This window comes from Pelophylax lessonae (assembly GCF_965119305.1).
Source record: "Pelophylax lessonae genome assembly, chromosome: 8".
In the NCBI taxonomy this organism is placed as follows: Eukaryota; Metazoa; Chordata; class Amphibia; order Anura; family Ranidae; genus Pelophylax; species Pelophylax lessonae.
In genome coordinates, this window is record NC_138775.1 from 234,712,101 (window position 1) to 234,730,697 (window position 18,597).

General features: G+C 42.4%; 1 protein-coding gene across 1 annotated transcript in view; it reads right to left on the reverse strand.

The window, feature by feature from the left end:
• The window catches only part of LOC309561604 (tenascin-N-like), a 113,234-nt gene extending 97,485 nt beyond the window's left edge, over positions 1-15,749 (reverse strand). Inside the window, exon 1 of the mRNA XM_082265605.1 lies at positions 15,671-15,749. The gene's annotated coding sequence lies outside the window, so the exon portion shown is untranslated. The remainder of the gene's footprint in view (positions 1-15,670) is intronic.
• Between the last annotated feature and the right edge of the window lie 2,848 nt (positions 15,750-18,597).

The following is an 18,597-nucleotide window of genomic DNA, read 5'->3' on the forward strand; positions in this document are numbered from 1 at the left end:
TACTGGCATTCTCAATGACCCTGTCATCTTAAAAAATGTCCAAGTGTATTCTTCCTGCAATAAAAAAGCTGTTATTCTGTTATTCTCACCTCTACTGTGGTCGGTATTACCTAATTTCCATTCTAGCTTGGCAACCATTTATCAGAATCTTTAGCAGTCAACATTTCCAGGAGTGTCAGATGCAGGGGTGGGCAGGAGGAATGGTTGTCCTGGGCGCAATTGTTTATTGCAGGGATGGGGGGGCACCTTGACCCTAACGCTAAGGGAAGTTGCGCAGTTTGGTATCCTTGCCCTGGGCGCTGGATGACCTTGTACTGGCACTGGTCAGATGTCTGTGTTCCCCATCAGGGCTCTACCTGCTGACCCCGGCAGTATGTCAGTACAGGACACAGCAGTGATGTAGGGTCTGGAGGATGGAGCCACAGCATGTGGCGGGGAACACAGGCATCCGACACTTCAGGAAGTGTCAAATGCTAAAGATTCTGATGAAGGCGATGAAGCTGAAACAAGAGGAAAATAGGTAACTTGGACCACCGGAGATGTGGGTGTAAGTAAAAGAAAAATGTTGTTAGGGATTTCACTTAGGCTGGGTTCACACTTGATTCGCATGTGGCTCACAGCAGGTGGTCCGGTGTGTCCCTGTTCTTTCAGGGACGAATCAGACCCAAATGTTTGCCTGAATTTGGACCTGAAACTGAGCCTAAGATGCACAGGACCCTTGTGCAATGCACTCTGCGACCGCTCTGGAGATGTGTGAACCAGTTCCATTGAGAGACGGTCACAATCTCCTGTCATTCGAATTGGAAGCGGTGAAACCCACATCCAATTTGCATAAGTGTGAACCCAGCATATAAAGCTTCTTCACATCAGCCTGCAAACTATAACGTGCACGGTAGTGTGTGTTGTGTAAAGGCTGCGAGGTACAGTGTGATGCATTGTTACACTGCACTGTACTATTTACTTTTTTTTTAAGTGCCATTTAACAAAATGACACTTCATTCAACACCTAGAATCGTAACATATTGTGACGCACTGTGGTGACATACAATGCTGTGCATTATCTTCAAAAGGTAACATGCTGCATCTTTATGCTGAGCGCCACAACACATCTTAATTCCTGTGCTATGGCATCGACAGGGCACATAGAAAACAGTTCTTTTTTATGTGCCCCTTGCATTGAACCTGTGTTGATCTATGTACCGATAAATTGTGAATGAGCCCTTAAAGAATATTGAAACCCAAGAACAAAAATGGAACATATTTCAGCTTGCCAGATTTTAGATGTGGCGGTTGCATTTGTTTTAATTTTTTAGGCTGAGAACATTTAGGTGATATGAGAGGGTGCTTGATAGGTGATGCGGAGTAGATATGTCACCTCCTTACTGCCTCTTTTAAGCCTCAGAATGCTGAAGCTTCACGTCACAACCACATGTATTGCGCATGGTTGCAGGGCAGATGCAGCAAGGCCCCGTTTCACTTGAATGGGTCGCATTTGGCCGTGGTACCTGCTGCTAAATGTTACATGCCATTTAATGTTTGTTGCAACCATAATGCTTTCCCCACGATGCAGAGACGTAACTAGAACCTTCAGGGCCCCGGTGCAAGAAACCATGAAGGGCCCCCCGGACCCCTTGCCGGGGCCCTTTCCTTCAAGCCTGGAGCCCTTTACTCAAAATGCGGGGCTCTTTAATATGGTCCCGTAGTGGGATCCTTTCACAAGTTCTGCAGTGGGCCCCCTTCCTGGCATCTTGGGGACTCCCCACGATGGTGGAATGCCAGGGCCCGGTTGCAAGTGTGACCTTTGCGATCCTGGAAGTTCACCCACTGGTGTCAGTAGTTTTTATTTTTTGGTATTTTAATTGTATTCTTTTTTTCATTTTTTTTTTTTTTTTTTTACAATGTCGCTGACTATGACTCTGTCCATTCAGAAAAGGAAGGAAAGGACATATTTACCAACCCCTTCCTGGTTCTCTATTGTGACACATCCCCTGCAGAAGCCAACAGGAGAGGGGAGGGAGCACAGTGGGGGGGCAGCACAGTAGGGGGGGGCAGGGGAGCACCCAGGGGCCCAAAGACAGCAGAACACAAGTGAACTGAATAGGAGGAGTGGCGGGGGCAGCATACAAAGGAACCAATCTCCTCCATGTTCCCTTCTGCAGCCACAGGAGGAAAAAGAAGGACATTGATTTCTCTACATGCTGCCCCCTCCTATCCAGGTGTACAGGGGAGCTTCACAGGCCCCCTAGAGCATGGGGCCCGGTTGCAATTGCAACCTCTGCAACCGTTGTAGTTACACCCCTTCCAGGATGCATGTGCACAGCTTTAAGAGGCTGCATTTCTGTGTTTAGTTGGGTCGGTCTGTGTGTGACTCTACTGCATGCTTTTACCGCATTTGTGAATGAGCTCTTACAGCAAGTACAGAAAAAACTTGCCATTTGTCATTTCTGTGATCTAAACTGAAATCTCGAACAATAGAGTCAGCATTCCCAGCTATCTCCTGTGAACTACAAAGAAACACCCTGTTATGTAAGAGAGCTAAGGAGAAGTGATTCTTTCTTTTGTTCAAAATATACAGTGTGTATATGTGTATGGCAACTGACAGTGATACATTTTCACTCACTAGATGAGAGAGGCTAGTACAGCTGGAAAACCATTGAAGGGTTAATTTACCTGGTCTGAAGATTGGCCTGCCCATTCCTCCTTCTTGCACCCGTGGATTTTAGTATTTAAAACCTGCTTTCATGTTGTTATTTTTTTATGACTAAGGCCTATGTAAGAGGCTGAAAAGCGTCAATAATTACAGATATTGATTCCTTTTTTTATTAGATGGATCTAATAAAATCTTTTATGTTTTACTTTGAGACATCATGGTGCCAGAGTATTTTTTCTCTTTGATTGGACGATTGAATGCCTGAGTCCTGGGGCTATCCGAGCACAAGAGTCTCCATCTCATCCTGTTTATTATTACCACTTGCCGACCAGCCGCAACAGTTATACAGGTTGGCAGGTTCAAGCGAATTGCCTTAACTGTACGGCGGTCCGCGGGAGCAATCCTGGGGGCACGCGCCCACTTGCCAGCAGGGAAGCCGATCCACAGGGCCGGCGGCCGCAATTGCCACTGGGCTCCCCCGATCGCTCCCCGTGAAGAGAGAACAGCGGTCTGCTGTTGTTCTTTCAGAAATCAATACAGAGCTCCTGTGATCCTCCTATTTAGGAAGACAGGTCCCTGTGTTGATTCCATAAGCCCATCCCCCCACAGTTCGAAAACACCCCCTAGGCTCACATTTAACCATTTGATCACACCTGAGTTTACCCCTTCCCTGCCAGTGTCATTATTACAGTAACAGTGCATATTTTTAGCACTGATTACTGTAGTAATGTCACTGGTCCCCCCAAAAGTGTCAAAAATGTCAGTTAGGGGTCCGATCTGTCCGCCGCAATGCCGCAGTCCTGCTAAATATCTCAGATTGCCACCATTACTAGTAAAAAAAAAAAAAATAAAATACATAAAAATGACATAAATCTTTCCCCTAGTTTGTAAATGCGATAACTTTTGCGCAAACCAATCAAAATATGCTTATTGCAATTTTTTTTACCAAAAATATGTAGCAGAATACAAATTGGCCTAAAATGATGAAAAAAAATGATCGATTGATTTTTACTTTTTTTTATTTATTAAGAATGTTATATAGCAGAAAGTGAAAAATATATATTTTTTTCAGAATTGTCTATAACGCAAAAAATAAAAATCGCACAGGTGATCAAATACCACCAAAAGAAAGCTCTATTTGTGGGGGAAAAAGGACATCAATTTTTTTTAGGTACAGTGTCGCACAACTGAGCAATTGTCCATTAAAGTAACTCAATGCCAAATCGCAAACAATGGCCTGGTCATTAAGGGGGAAAGAAATCTTCTGGTCCAGAAGGGGTTAAGGGTTATTTTGGGGTAGCAGCACGATTTCTGGAGATGTAAGGAGAAGTGAGTGTTTGTAGTCAAAGCAGTAGAGCAGCTCAGGGTGACAACGCTGCTTGCCTATAAATACAGTAAGCGAGCGTTGTCACCCTAGGACAGAAATGGCGCTTTTCCACTGCATGGAACCGAACGGTTCGGCTCGCTTTTGTGCTTTTCCACTGCTGGTACCGCATGGTACGGTGTAGGAACGGTTCGGTACGGTACGGCAGCGCTTTTCCACTGCATGGAACCGAACGGTACGGCTCTCAAAAACTGTACCACCTCGATTGTGGTTCCAAGAGGTACCATATCCCACAATCCTTTGCATGCAGTCACTACTAGCCACTGTTTGGTCAGAGAATCGTTGTTATCCCACCCACTTAACTTTAGTACTACTTTAGTGGAAAAGCAAACCATACCGTACCGTAGTGAACCGTTCCAACACCGTACCATGCGGTACCAGCAGTGGAAAAGCAAACCGGGCCAAGCAGGGCCGAGTAGAGCCGAGCCGGTACTTGCAGTGGAAAAGTGCCAAAAGTGAGTTACTGTCAGGATCACAAGGTAAAAATAAAGGCCTGAGAAATAGGAGAACTAATGCAGTCACCACATCTAAGAGCCGGTAAGCTGCAATAAATTACATTTTTTCGTATTTTGGGTTTAGATATGCTTTAAAAGGTAAATAATTGTGCAAAGTTCATTGAAAAATTACATTTTTCAAATGTATTACATAATCATTATCTGCTTCTCCACTACTGACCTTCATGTGAACCAAAAAATACATTAGAGTATCGGAGTATGTATACAGTTACAATAAACAAGGGCTATGCAGAGTATGCAGTAAGTTAACAATACAGACATAAAACTTTGCACAATGACTCTTTATTTATGTCATTACTACTTATATTATATAAACCAACATTTTTTTTCAAACTTCCAGCCGGAACCGAGAAGTTGAGCGGAAATGTTGGTTTATTTTCAGCACTGATAGACATATGGCAGCTGCACCCCGCTGTGAAAAGTAATCAAAGGAATCACACTTAGTAAAATATTTGTTGTCACCTAATTGTGGTAAACAGATGTGATTTACTGTGTTGTGGTAAATGTGTGGATATTAAAATGAGACAGATGTAGATACTCTCCTAGGGGGAAAACAGATGTAGGAGGAGGCACGCGAGACGCCGAGAGATCTGCAATAAGGACCCACTGACAGTTGGTTTCAGGTAATGATCAGAGAAAATGGGTGTCTGCCAAGCGATCAATTGCTGCCTGTATTTTTACGTACAGCCGAAGAGAAAGAGAACAATGGGCTATCAGTTGAAAACTTTAATAACTGGGGGTCCTACATGGCCCACAAAGAGCTAGATAGCAAAAAAAGTGTCTTTAAACCCTTAAAAAAAACGTAATATATTGCCCCATACAATCCCAAAATCTGGTGGAGACAATCTTTCTTTTTATTTGTACTTAAAGTGGTTCTAAAATCAAAACCCTTTTTACCTTAAAGTATAACTAAAGTTAAAAATTTTTTTTTTTTTACATTTTGGATGGAGTGGAGGTGGATTAGAGCCCCTGTCAGTTTTTATTGCTGTCTGTGTGCCCGTTAAGGACTTTCCCCCTCTCTATTTGTCTTGTTTACCATTATCATTGAAAGTAAAAGAAAATCCCAAATTTTGGTTTGTCCCCCGGAAAAGTAGTAGAGGGGAAACCTTCCATAAGGGGACACTAGTTCCAGTCACTTGGGGGTCCCCAAGAAATTCCTTAAGGCTCCTTTCACACTTGTGCGACTTGTCCTGCAATTTGGGACTGCAAAGTCACATGATAAGTTGATTTCCAATGACTACCATTCATATCTTTATGGCTTCAAAACGAAATGACTTCAAAGTAGTCCCTGCACTACTTTGGGGTGATTTTAATGGGTTTTGAGGGCCATAGACATAGGCATTGCTTCAAGTCCAGTCAAAATCATAGTAAAATCCTGGCAAAAAAAAAAAGCGGTAAAATCGCGCGACTTTTGGGTTGCACAAGTGTGAAAGGGACCTTAATTTGCAGAGATTTCCTCTCACTTCCTGTTTAGCTATGGGACAGGATGTGAAGAGAAATCTTCGCAATGGACACAGATGGCAAAAAAAATATAACAGGGGTTATAAACCTCCCTTGCTCTACCCAAAATGAAGAAAAAATTAATACATTTTGCCCATAGTTCTATTTTAACCTCCCTGGCAGTATTACCGAGTGTGTGGTTAATTTTCAGTACCAAAAGCGGTAACCCCGAGCCACACTCAGGATTACCCCAGAATGTTACTCATCTTCCCTGCGCTCCCCCGCCGTCCTCCCCGCCGTCCTCCCCGGTGTCCTCACAGTCTCTCCCCACTCTGTGCATGGCCAATTGCTGGCACTTGCCTTCCGGTTCCCTTCCCTGTGAGCGTTGCAACACAGGGGGTGGAACCGGTGGCAAATTCAAAAATGTAAATACACTAAATGACATGATACAAAGCTGTCATCCTAACGGATTACACTGTATCATCCCATTTCACCACAGGATGGCACCTGGGGACTTTTCCAGTGCCCTGCCTGTGCTTTTCGAGTGCTTTGTGCCTTGAAAAGTTTGAATGACCATGGTGGTTTTTTTTTTGCGCAAAAGCGCTTTTAGACGAACTGGAAAACAGCGACAGCGAAACGTAGTTACATGAAGAACTGAGCGATAGCGATTAGTGGGAAAATTCGTCATCAGGTACGGAAAGTGACGACAGCGACGTTTCTGATGTCTCTTTCTGGCACATAGCTTGTGGAATTTGAGAAGTATATCAAATGATTCTAAAGAATTTCCAACAGAGAGATGTGCCAGAAAGAGACATCAGAATCTTTTCTTCCGTCACTTTCCGTACCTGATGACGAATTTTCCCACAAATCGCTATTGCTCAGTTCTTCAAGTAACTCAGTTTTGCTGTCGCTGTTTTCCAGTTTGTCTAAAAGTGCTTTTGCGCAAAAAGAATGCTTTTTGGACCCCATGGTCGTTCTCTATTTTCCAGGCACAAAGAACTGGAAAAGCACAGGCAGGGCACTGGAAAAGTCACCAGGTGCAATCCTGTGCTGAAATGGCATGATACAGTGTAATCAGCTTGGATCACAGCTTGGTATCATGTCATTTGTGTATTTACACTTTTGAATTTGACGCCGGTTCCACCCCCCTGCATCGCAACGCTCACAGGGAAGGGAACCAAAAGACAGGGGCCGGCATTGAACGAGCACACAGAGGGAGGACAGCAGGAGGACCGTGGGGGATAGCAGGGGAAGGTGAGTTTTAAAATGTAAAACAACAGATTTCCATGCAAAACAATGTACGGCTTTTAGCACAGAAATCTGGACATAATCAGACCGCCAGGGAGGTTAATGCTTTCACTGTAATAAGGTAAAAAATGTCCAACCCATCCCTAAACATTTACTTGGCTCTTGTCACTGGTCCAGCGCTGTCCCGGCTCCAGCACTTCCCTCACTCACAGTTACTCATAGTTGTTAGGTCGTCTCACAGGTAAGTGGTGGTGCTGATCTGACTTAGGAGGTCGGGCTGTTACCTTACTAATACAATCGCTTCAGTAGAACCATGGCTTGAAGGAGAAGTAAGGAGCGTCTGGTGTAAAAAAAAAAAATGCAACTGTTGGTGGGAAATCACAATTGTTTATTGAAAGCGTGAAAATGTACAGGTTGATCCAATGTTTTTCGAGGAACTGCCTCCCCATTCTTCAGGCTGTTGGTACGTGCTAACAGAGATGGATGGACTCCGCGGTAGTAAAAGAATTCTTTATGATGGCAAATGCCAGATTCTCAATTTATTAAGTCAGAATTTGGCATTACAAAGAACTCTGGTACTACCCTGGAGTAAATCCATCTCTGTTACCATGTACTAGCAGCCATGAAGAAGGGGGAGGCAGCTCCCTAGAAACGCGTTGCCTCAGCCTGTATGTTCTCACGCTTTCAATAAACGATTGAAATCTCCCACCAGGAGTTGTATTTTTTTTTGGACTGCAATCACTCTTTCCTTCTCAATCAAGCATTGGTTCTAATGAAGAGACAGCTCCATCATATCAGTAAGGTAACAACCCAAACCTCTTAAGGGAGATCAGCACCACCACTTACCCACCAAACCACCTAACAAATATCAGTAACCTTCTGAACCAGTCCAGCGTGGTCCTAGCTTTAATTAGTCACTTCTTTCAGGGGACACTGAGAGCAGCAGAGAAATTGGCTTCTGCTGCTGTCAGTCAAATTCCTACAAGCAGGGAGTGGGGGCATGTCTTACTGGTGCAGTGTTTGTCTATGGATTCACACAGCCCAGCTCAGAGGCGCGTGAACTCGGGTGTCTTCACAGCTGGCTAAGGAGGCACCCGGAGGAGGGAGGAACAGTCAGAGCCATTGGGGGACTTCCAGAACAGGGGACTGTTCTGTGCAAAAGACCTATTTTTTAGCTGTTAATCTGGCCAATAACACTCTTACTGTCTTAAGGTGGCTACACTCACTCAACTCTGTTTTTGGAGGAGCAGAGTAGCCACTCCTGAACAGCAGCAACCTCTGGATAGGGTAGAGTTATCGTGGCCAAACATGCTTCTGATTGTTTTTCAATTGATCTCTCCCAATAGGGATACTCGATCAACAGTCGTCAACCCATTTGATCGATATTCCATACACACAGGGAAACAGATTTTCAATAATGGTTGGATGGAAATGATTGATTGCATCTCTGTTGTCACAATGCAAATGAAACATCTGATTAATTGAAGCACAATCAAATTCATTAGCAAAGCATCTCAGTGCTGCTGATTGAGGCAACACAATTGATAACTTTCTACTCTGCCCAATGGACTCCGATTTAAATCTAGTCTCTTTGATTGTTTGCCAATTAGATTGTTTTAAATGAATGGCAAATCAATCAGATAATGAAATTGAAGCATGTATGGCCTCCATTAGATGGATTGTAGACAGACACAATTGACTAATAATTTAAAGCAGAACTCCAGGTAACACTTTTCTTTTTGGGATAAAGGTTTTACATAAATGAATAAAAGCTGACTGTTATTAGCACTCCTATAGGTGATAAATGTTTCTCTCAACCCTCTAAGGGCTTATTCAAATGTGTGGCCCAGTGGCAGTAAAAGAAAGTGGTAGAGCCACAGGTTTACCACCCCCCTACTACCCACTTGAACAAGAACATGCAGTCACTCAGGGCTGCACACATACCACAGCCACAGCAAAAATCAAACCCTCGTAAGCATTTGGCAAGCAATACCTTCACCAATCAGAGCAAAATCAAGGTAATAGGGCTGCAGTGCAACCTCCTTGGTTCTGGTGCAGTGGTTCAGCCTTTTAAGTGTTAAGATGATGAGGAAGTGATATATCACCTCCAGGCTACCTGTCAACCATAGGCATGTGCACAGTGTTTGACAGGAGTGCCTGGGCACACCTGAATCACCGTGTGGTGCAGATTCCCACTGTTTAAACCCCTGATATTTCACCAAAGCCCCCTAACAGGGCTAATAGAAATAAAATAAAAAAAACGAATAAAAAAGATATAATTGTAAAAAATATTCAAAACTACTGACACCATCCACTGCCTTACTGATACCCTTCACTGCTCTACTGACACCATTCACTGCTCTACTGACACCGTTCACTGCTCTACTGACACTGTCCACTGCTCTACTGACACCGTTCATTGCCCTACTGACAACGTTCACTTCCCTACTGACACCGTTCACTGCTCTACTGACACCGTTCACTGCTCTACTGACACACCTACTGCTCTACTGACACCGTTTACTGCTCTACTGACACTGTCCACTGCTCTACTGACACCGTTCACTGCTCTACTGACACCGTTCACTGCTCTACTGACACACCTACTGCTCTACTGACACAGTTTACTGCTCTACTGACACTGTCCACTGCTCTACTGACACCGTCCACTGCTCTACTGACACCGTCCACTGCTCTACTGACACCGTTCATTGCCCTACTGACAACGTTCACTGCTCTACTGACACCATTCACTGCTCTACTGACACCGTTCACTGCTCTACTGACACCATCCACTGCCCTACTGACGCCGTTCACTGCTCTACTGACACCATCCACTGCCCTACTGACACCGTTCACTGCTCTACTGACACCGTCAGTATAAATACACATGCACACACATATATGTGTTTGAGCTCTGAGGTGCACACCCTAATGCAATAGGCTGTGCACACCTATGCTGTCAACTGCTGTCTGAAAAGCGATCTCTGGTGGCAAGTTCTACTTCACATCTGAACAAACTCTAACTGCCAATTTTTCTGTACAGCTTAGTCTATCAAAGTAAAACTAAAGGCAAAAGAGCTTCCATACTGGATAGAGTAAGGAGATTGGACTCTAACTGTGTCCCATTGGGGAGACTCCACTTCCTGTCCAAAGGCCAAAATAGGACATGAGAGGAAATCCCTCCAAAATGAGGGAATCCCTGTTTGTCATCAGAACTAGTGTCCCTATTGGAAGATTCCCCTCTATTCCTGTTCTGGTGACAACCCAAAATATGAAATCTTCTTTCACTTTTGATAACAGTAAACAGAACAAATAAGGAATAAATGTCCCTAACAGGGGCACAGACAGCAACAAAAACCTGGCAGGTGTTCTAATCCGTCTCCAATTGATATAAAACAAAAAAAAAATAGTTTTGCCTTTAAGTCTACTATAAAGGAAGTTGAAAAACAACAGACTTCCTAGCCAGATTAATAATAATAGATAAAAATTCAGCGCAACTGTATAAAATAATATAATAGAAAGCTGCTATGCACTAAAGGATCAATAAACCAAAAGTCCCAATAACAAATATATAACAAAAAGTGCAGCGCTATCAAATATGGATTATGAAGAAGATATCGAGGAGAGCAGTCCACAGGTGAAAATTATGGTGAAGCATGCACAAGATATAAACATTCAGTGCTCTTCAATGTGCTGGTAATCCTCCACCCAGTCTCATTAGCCTCTCACCTCACACTTAGCCCCTGTGTCACCAGACGGGCTAGTAAGACAAACTTTATCCAAGGATATCACAAATATAGATCAAATCAGTATTCCTCTTCATCAGAAGATAAGGCTCACAGGTAACAGATCACAGGTCCATAAAGCGGGTCACAGGTCCATAGGAAAACAAAGGTCCGGACATAGTGCATTACCGCAATAAATTACTTTATTGAACATAGCATAAAATCATAAAAATTACCTTGTAAAGCACTATACAAGTGCATGTGATGAGCAGATTGTATTACACACAGCGGTCTCGACCGCAATGGATGGCGGGTGACGTCACCGGCCCCTCCCCCTTTGCACGCGTTACGTCCCACTGCACGGGACTTCCTCAGCTGAGGAAGTCCCGTGCAGTGGGACGTAACGCGTGCAAAGGGGGAGGGGCCGGTGACGTCACCCGCCATCCATTGCGGTCGAGACCGCTGTGTGTAATACAATCTGCTCATCACATGCACTTGTATAGTGCTTTACAAGGTAATTTTTATGATTTTATGCTATGTTCAATAAAGTAATTTATTGCGGTAATGCACTATGTCCGGACCTTTGTTTTCCTATGGACCTGTGACCCGCTTTATGGACCTGTGATCTGTTACCTGTGAGCCTTATCTTCTGATGAAGAGGAATACTGATTTGATCTATATTTGTGATATCCTTGGATAAAGTTTGTCTTACTAGCCCGTCTGGTGACACAGGGGCTAAGTGTGAGGTGAGAGGCTAATGAGACTGGGTGGAGGATTACCAGCACATTGAAGAGCACTGAATGTTTATATCTTGTGCATGCTTCACCATAATTTTCACCTGTGGACTGCTCTCCTCGATATCTTCTTCATAATCCATATTTGATAGCGCTGCACTTTTTGTTATATATTCCTAGCCAGATTACCAGGTTAAAATAAAAGGGAAAAAACTTCTAAAAAAGTTTATTTGGGTGTACCCATGTTAATCTATACCAGTGGTCTTTAAACTGTGGCCCGGGGTCCGGATGTGGCCCTTTGCTTGCTTTTATCTGGCCCTCGAGACACTATTCCTCCCTCTGATATGAGACACTATTCTGCCAATTGACACCAACAATGGGGCACCATTTCTCCCGCTGACACCAACAATGGGGGCACCATTTCTCCCGCTGACACCAACAATGGGTCACATTTCTAGATGTCCCATATAACACGGCAAATCTTCACTTTCTGAGCTAAGGTCCTCTTTATTGGTTGGACTGGATAATGATCTTCTATAGCAGTGGTCATCAAACTGCAGCCTGGGGGCCAAATGTGGCCCTTTGCTTGCCTTCTTCTGGCCCTTGAGACACTATTTCTCCCTCTGATATGAGACCCTATTCTGCCAATTGACATCAACAATTGGGCACCGTTTCTCCCGCTAACCCCAACAATGGGGCACCATTTCTCCTGCTGACCCCCAACATTGGGGCACCATTTCTCCCACTGACTCCCAACATTGGTGCACCATTTCTCCCGTTGACCGCCAACAATGGGGCACCATTTCTCCCGCTGACCCCCGACATTGGGGCACCATTTCTCCCGCTGACCCCCAACATTGTCAGTTGGCTGGATCTTTAACAGGATTAATCATACAGAATCTCTCTATTAACCTGTCTGAAGGATCTGAATGTCTAGTGCCTAAGCCAAATTACTAGACTGTAAGAGAGATGATGGAATCTGTCATGTGACCACATATACTGGGAGATCCCATCCATCCTTTAACAACCACAGTTATAATTTCAAATTCACACTATCAGATTAGAGGTGTATAAGCAAAGAGAGCAAGAGAACTATCTCTATAGACGAACAAGTGAACTATTTATGTTTAAAAAATAATGACTATATATATATATATATTGCGTATGTGTATATATATATATATATATATATATATAACTGACTATATATTTGTGTATATGTATATATATATAACTGACTATATATTTGTATATATGTATATATATATATATATATATATATATATATATATATATATATATAAATGACTATATATTTGTATATATATATACTGTATATATATATATATATATATATATATATATATATATATATATATATATATATATATATATATATATATATTGTGTATGTATGTATGTATGTATATATGTATATATATAGATAGATAGATAGATAGATAGATAGATAGATAGATAGATAGATAGATAGATAGATAGATAGATAGATAGATAGATAGATAGATAGATAGATAGATAGATAGATAGATAGATAGATAGATAGATAGTATCTCACAAAACTGAGTACACCCATCACATTTTTGTAAACATTTTATTATATCTTTTCATGTGACAACACTGAAGAAATGTCACTTTGCTACAATGTAAAGTAATGAGTGTACAGCTTGTATAACAGTGTAAATTTGCTGTCCCCTCAAAATAACTCAACACACACACATTAATGTCTAAGCTGGCAACAAAGGTGAGTACACCCCTAAGTGAAAATGTCTAAATTGGGCCCAAAGTGTCAATATTATTGTGGCCAACATTATTTTTCAGCTCTGCCTTAACCCTCTTGGGCATAGAGCCCAGAGCTTCACAGGTTGTCACTGGAATCCTCTTCCACTCCTCCATGACGACATCACACAGCTGGTAGAAGTTAGAGACCTTGTACTCCTCCACCTTCCATTTGAGGATGCCCCACAGATGCCCAATAGGGTTTAGGTCTGGAGATATGCTTGGCCAGTCCATCACCTTTACCCTCAGCTTCTTTAGCAAGGCAGTGGTTGTTTTGGAGGTGTGTTTGGGGTCATTATCATGTTGGAATACTGCCCTGCAACCCAATCTCTGAAGGGAGGAGATCATACTCTGCTTCAGTATGTCACAGTACATGTTGGCATTCATAGTTCCCTCAATGAACTTTAGCTACCCAGTGCTGGCTGCACTGACCATGGCTGGCTGACCATGGCGAGGCCTGTTTTGAGTGGAACCTGTCCTGTTAAAACCACTGTATGGTTATGGCCACCGTGCTGCAGCTCAGTTTCAGGGTCTTGGCAATCTTCTTTATGTAGAGCAACAATTTTTTTTTTCAGATCCTCAGAGAGTTCTTTGCCATGAGGTGCCATGTTGAACTTCCAGTAACCAGTAAGAGAGTGAGAGCGAGAACCCCAAATTTAACACACCTGCTCCCCATTCACACCTGAGACCTTGTAACACTAACCAGTCACATGAACCTGGGGAGGGAAAATAGAAAATTGGGCCCAATTTGGACATTTTTACTTAGGGGTGTACTCACTTTTTTGCCAGCGATTTAGACATTAATCAAAAGACAGTTTTCTTCCTGTGCTTGAGTGGTATGCAAGAAAGTGAGTGGTCTTTGTTGACACCACCTAAGGTCTTGCCACCCCCTCAGGACCAAGGGTATCCAAAAACACTGAAAAAAAACAACAAGAGTAGGGCGCATCGACCTCGTACATTGCCACTAAAATGGTTTATTTAAAAATTAAAAAAACGACATACATTGTACTCACAAACATATAACAGTTGCATGCATACAAAGACAATAGAACCAATCGTCTCCAAGACAGCCAGGATACTCCAACAGTGTTGGGTGACGTAATGGTATCCACATATACCTGGCTGATGCGTTTCGAGGGAAGACCCTCTTCCTAGGAGCCAAAAAGTGCTACTGGTGCTTGGAGATGATTGGTTTCATTGTATGTTGCTTTTTTGTATTTTAAATAAACCTTTTTAGTGGTTTAATTGGTTGTGTGTTGAGTTATTTTGAGTGGACAGCAAATTTACACTGTTATACAAGCTGTACACTCACTACTTTACATTGTAGCAGAGTGTCATTTCTTCAATGTTGTCACATGAAAAGATATAATAAAACATTTACAAAAATATGAGGGGTGTACTCACTTTTGTGAGATACTGTAAAAAAAAAAAAAAATATATATATATATAGATATATGTATATATATATCTATATATATACATATATCTATATATATATCTATATATATATATATATATATATATATATATATATATATATACTGTATATGCACTGACCCTAGGTATGAGCACAAATCATGCACTGATGGTTAGCGGTTTGCATCATGATGAAATCCTGCTATCATGCAAATACATTTAGCGCATAAACTGCCATCCCTACATCCTAGTATACCACAATAATACATTTGGACAATACAAAAAGACTAATGGAAAAACACACTTTTGTAATAAATGTATCATGTAAAGGAATCAAATCAAGCCATACACTTAAACTGTCAAACATCTACTTAAACATTATATAATAAAACTTTTCATTTCCCAAAGGACAGGTTTAGTAAAGTTAACCTTTTTTCCAATACATTTTATTGGAACAAGCACATCTCATAACAAAAATTAAGCTGTCACTATGAAATGAAAAAATAGCATTTAACAATGCAAAGTGATATTACCCATAAATAGACTTCAGTGCAATAATTATTTAACTGCCTGTAAAATACTGAAATAATAGTACAGGTAATATATATATTTAAACCTGACTCGCAAGCTGCAAGAGAATTTGTTACATTTCCTATACTGCTTTGATGTTTGAAATAGATTGCTAGCTCACATCTTCAATTTATTCTGCCTGCAAAGCCTGGCACTGCATTTGATAGCACAGATGAATGAACACCTACCCCAGTCTGATGACTTGAATTCTGCTGGCTCCTAGCTCTATGAGATGTTTAAGAGTTCTCCAAACCTAGCAGAGAGGACCAATCGTCAAAGCAGGGGTGTTGCTCTTTTCCCAGAGTTTAAGTGTCTGAGACCCCTGTAATCCCCCTTATCCTTTGCCCATCCCCTTTCTGCTTTTAATTCTTTTCTTAAGGCTTTTGTAAATCACATCTGCCTGTTTAAAGACTTCCCTCGTCCCATCTCTCAGCAGCCCACAAAATCTCCAGGAAAGCACCCTGACCAAATGTTGTCCCGTATTTCACTGTCTGATGTAGAGAACTGTAAAACATAATACACTATAGGCCTGTCATAGCCAGGAGTTCCTGGTCATGTACTTTGTAACAATGAAAGTTACTGTTTTATTATTATTATACAGGATTTATATTGCATCAAAAGTTTGTGCAGCTCTTTACAAAGTGAAGGGAGACAGTACAGTTACAGTGCAATTCAAGACAAGAGGGTCAAGACTCACTCTCAGCATTTATGTTGCATTTTTTTTAGGCTCATTCCCTATAACCTATACGCTTTAAAACAATCAATCCAAGGCACTATTTATCTTTTTTCTTTTGTATTTTAACCTTATTGAAAGAGACATTTCATAAATTTTTAGACATCTTGGCAGAATTGCATTGAGAAAATGGACGGTGACTTCGGGTGAGCTTGATACATTGCATTAAAATGTGGAATGTCTGTGTCACGTACCTGGTTTGAAGAGCCTGATATGATGAGGAAGGCACCTCTTACACCTAGGGGCTGACTGGCAACTTTTGGCCAAGGGGGCAAGTACAAACCAGAGGCCCATGGTGCAGCGACTCGGCCCCCCTCCCACTCTACCTCTTCCTGCCCTCCTCCTATCCCCCATTCCAGGCTGAAGCTCCGCTCCAGCTACTCTCTACTGATCGAATCCTGGTTTCCCACCTGGCCAGCAGGGGCAGTAGGGGGGGGAGCTGGGACAACTTGGTCAGGGCTGGTTGGGGGAGGAGAGTCTTCAGTGAGGTATGGAACTGGCCTCTGCTCAGACAGAGTTTACACCATCCATGCTGGGGGGGGTGCCTGCACTTTTTCCTTGTCTTCATCCCACACTCAGTAGGTCAGCAGTGGGGACTTTTTACTTCTCTTCACCAGAAATCCTTTAGGCATGTCTGTGGCAGAAGCGGCCCATCCTTTTTACGGGGCATCAGAGCAGCTCGGGGGGCAATTGCCCCCCTGCCCCCTGGACCAGTCCTCCCCTGCTTACACCTCTGACCTCTACCCCTGATAGAGTGAACAGGAGGCAAAGAAGTGCAGAGAAACACAAGTGCCTGAAGGTCTTGCTAGCAGCAAGGTAGGTATCCATGCCAGGTAGAGGAAGTCGTCAGCACACAGGCAAGGTGAAAGCAGGCAGGAAGTAGGCAGGCACAGATAAGTGGCAGGCAGGTGCCAACAGCAGCAAGAGTAATAGCGGAGTCAGGCAAGCCAGGTCATACACATGCAGTATGGGCGTACATACAGGGGTTGTAGGGGTCACTATTGCGACCCGGCCCATATTCCAGAGGGCCCGTGCAGCCCCCCCTGTATGCCTGAATAGGAGGGCGGTGGGGGTGGCAGCATGTAGTGGAACTAATTACCGTTGAATGCCCACTTCTGCTCCTCTCCCTCCTGCAGACATTTCGTGGCTGCAGGAGAGAAATAGAGGGCATCGGTTGCTCCACATGTTGCTCCCGCCACCTCCCAATCATGCTGCTCCAGGCCCCTGTGTGCTTCCTGGCACCGATCACTGACTCTGTTTTTCTCTGTCTCGAAAGTGAGACATCAGGGATCTGTTTAACCACCTCAATACTGCGCTCTTTTACCCCCTTCCTTCCCAGACCAATTTTCAGCTTTCAGTGCTCTCGCATTTGAATGACAATTGCTCAGTCATGCTACACTGTACCCAAATGAAATATTTATAATTTTGTTCACACAAATAGAGCTTTCTTTTGGTGGTATTTATTCACCACTGGGTTTTTTATTTTTTGTGATATAGGCGAAAAAAATTTGGAAAATTTTAAAAGAAAACAATATTTTCTACTTTCTGTTTCTAAAGAAATCCAATAAAATTCAATTTCATCATAAATTCAGGCCAGAATGTATTCTGCTACATGTCAAAGGTAGAATAAAAATCCTGATAAGTGTATGATAATAGGTTTGTGTGAAAGTTATAGAGTCTACAAGCTAGGCTATATATCATTAAAACTTGATCAGTCCTGATGTATTGACGGCCTATCTCATTTCTTGAGGCCCTAAAATGTCAGGACATTACAAATACCCCCCAAATGACCCCTTTTTGTATTTAGTAAGAGGTATAGTGAGTTTTTTGAAGTTGCAATTTTTTGCCCACAATAGTCTGGATAACGACGATTTCTGTTTTATTTTTTCCACAAAATTGACATATTACCAAGTTATTTCTTAAACATGGCACAGATAAACTTACAATTACACCCCAAAATATATTCTTCTACTCCTCCTAAGTAAGGTGATACAACCAGAGCCTGGCCACATACAGAGGCCTAAAATCTAAGTAGCACCATCAGGCTTTCTAAAGGCATAAATTACACATTTCATTTCCTGAGTACCTTTCATATTTTTGAAGGCCCTGGAGCACCAGGACAATGGAATTACCCACAAAAGGACCCAATTCTGGAAAACAAACACCCCAATGTATATTCTAGGAGGCATACTGAGTCTTTTGAACATGTCATTTTTTCCACAAGTTTTTGGAAAATGTGAAAACATTTTTTTTTTTTTTTACACAAAGTTGTCAATTTATAAGACATTTCTAACACATAGCATGTACATAGCAAAAATTACATCCCAAAATACATTCTGCTAATGTGGCGATACCCTGTGTGTGAGACTTTTCCACAGCCTG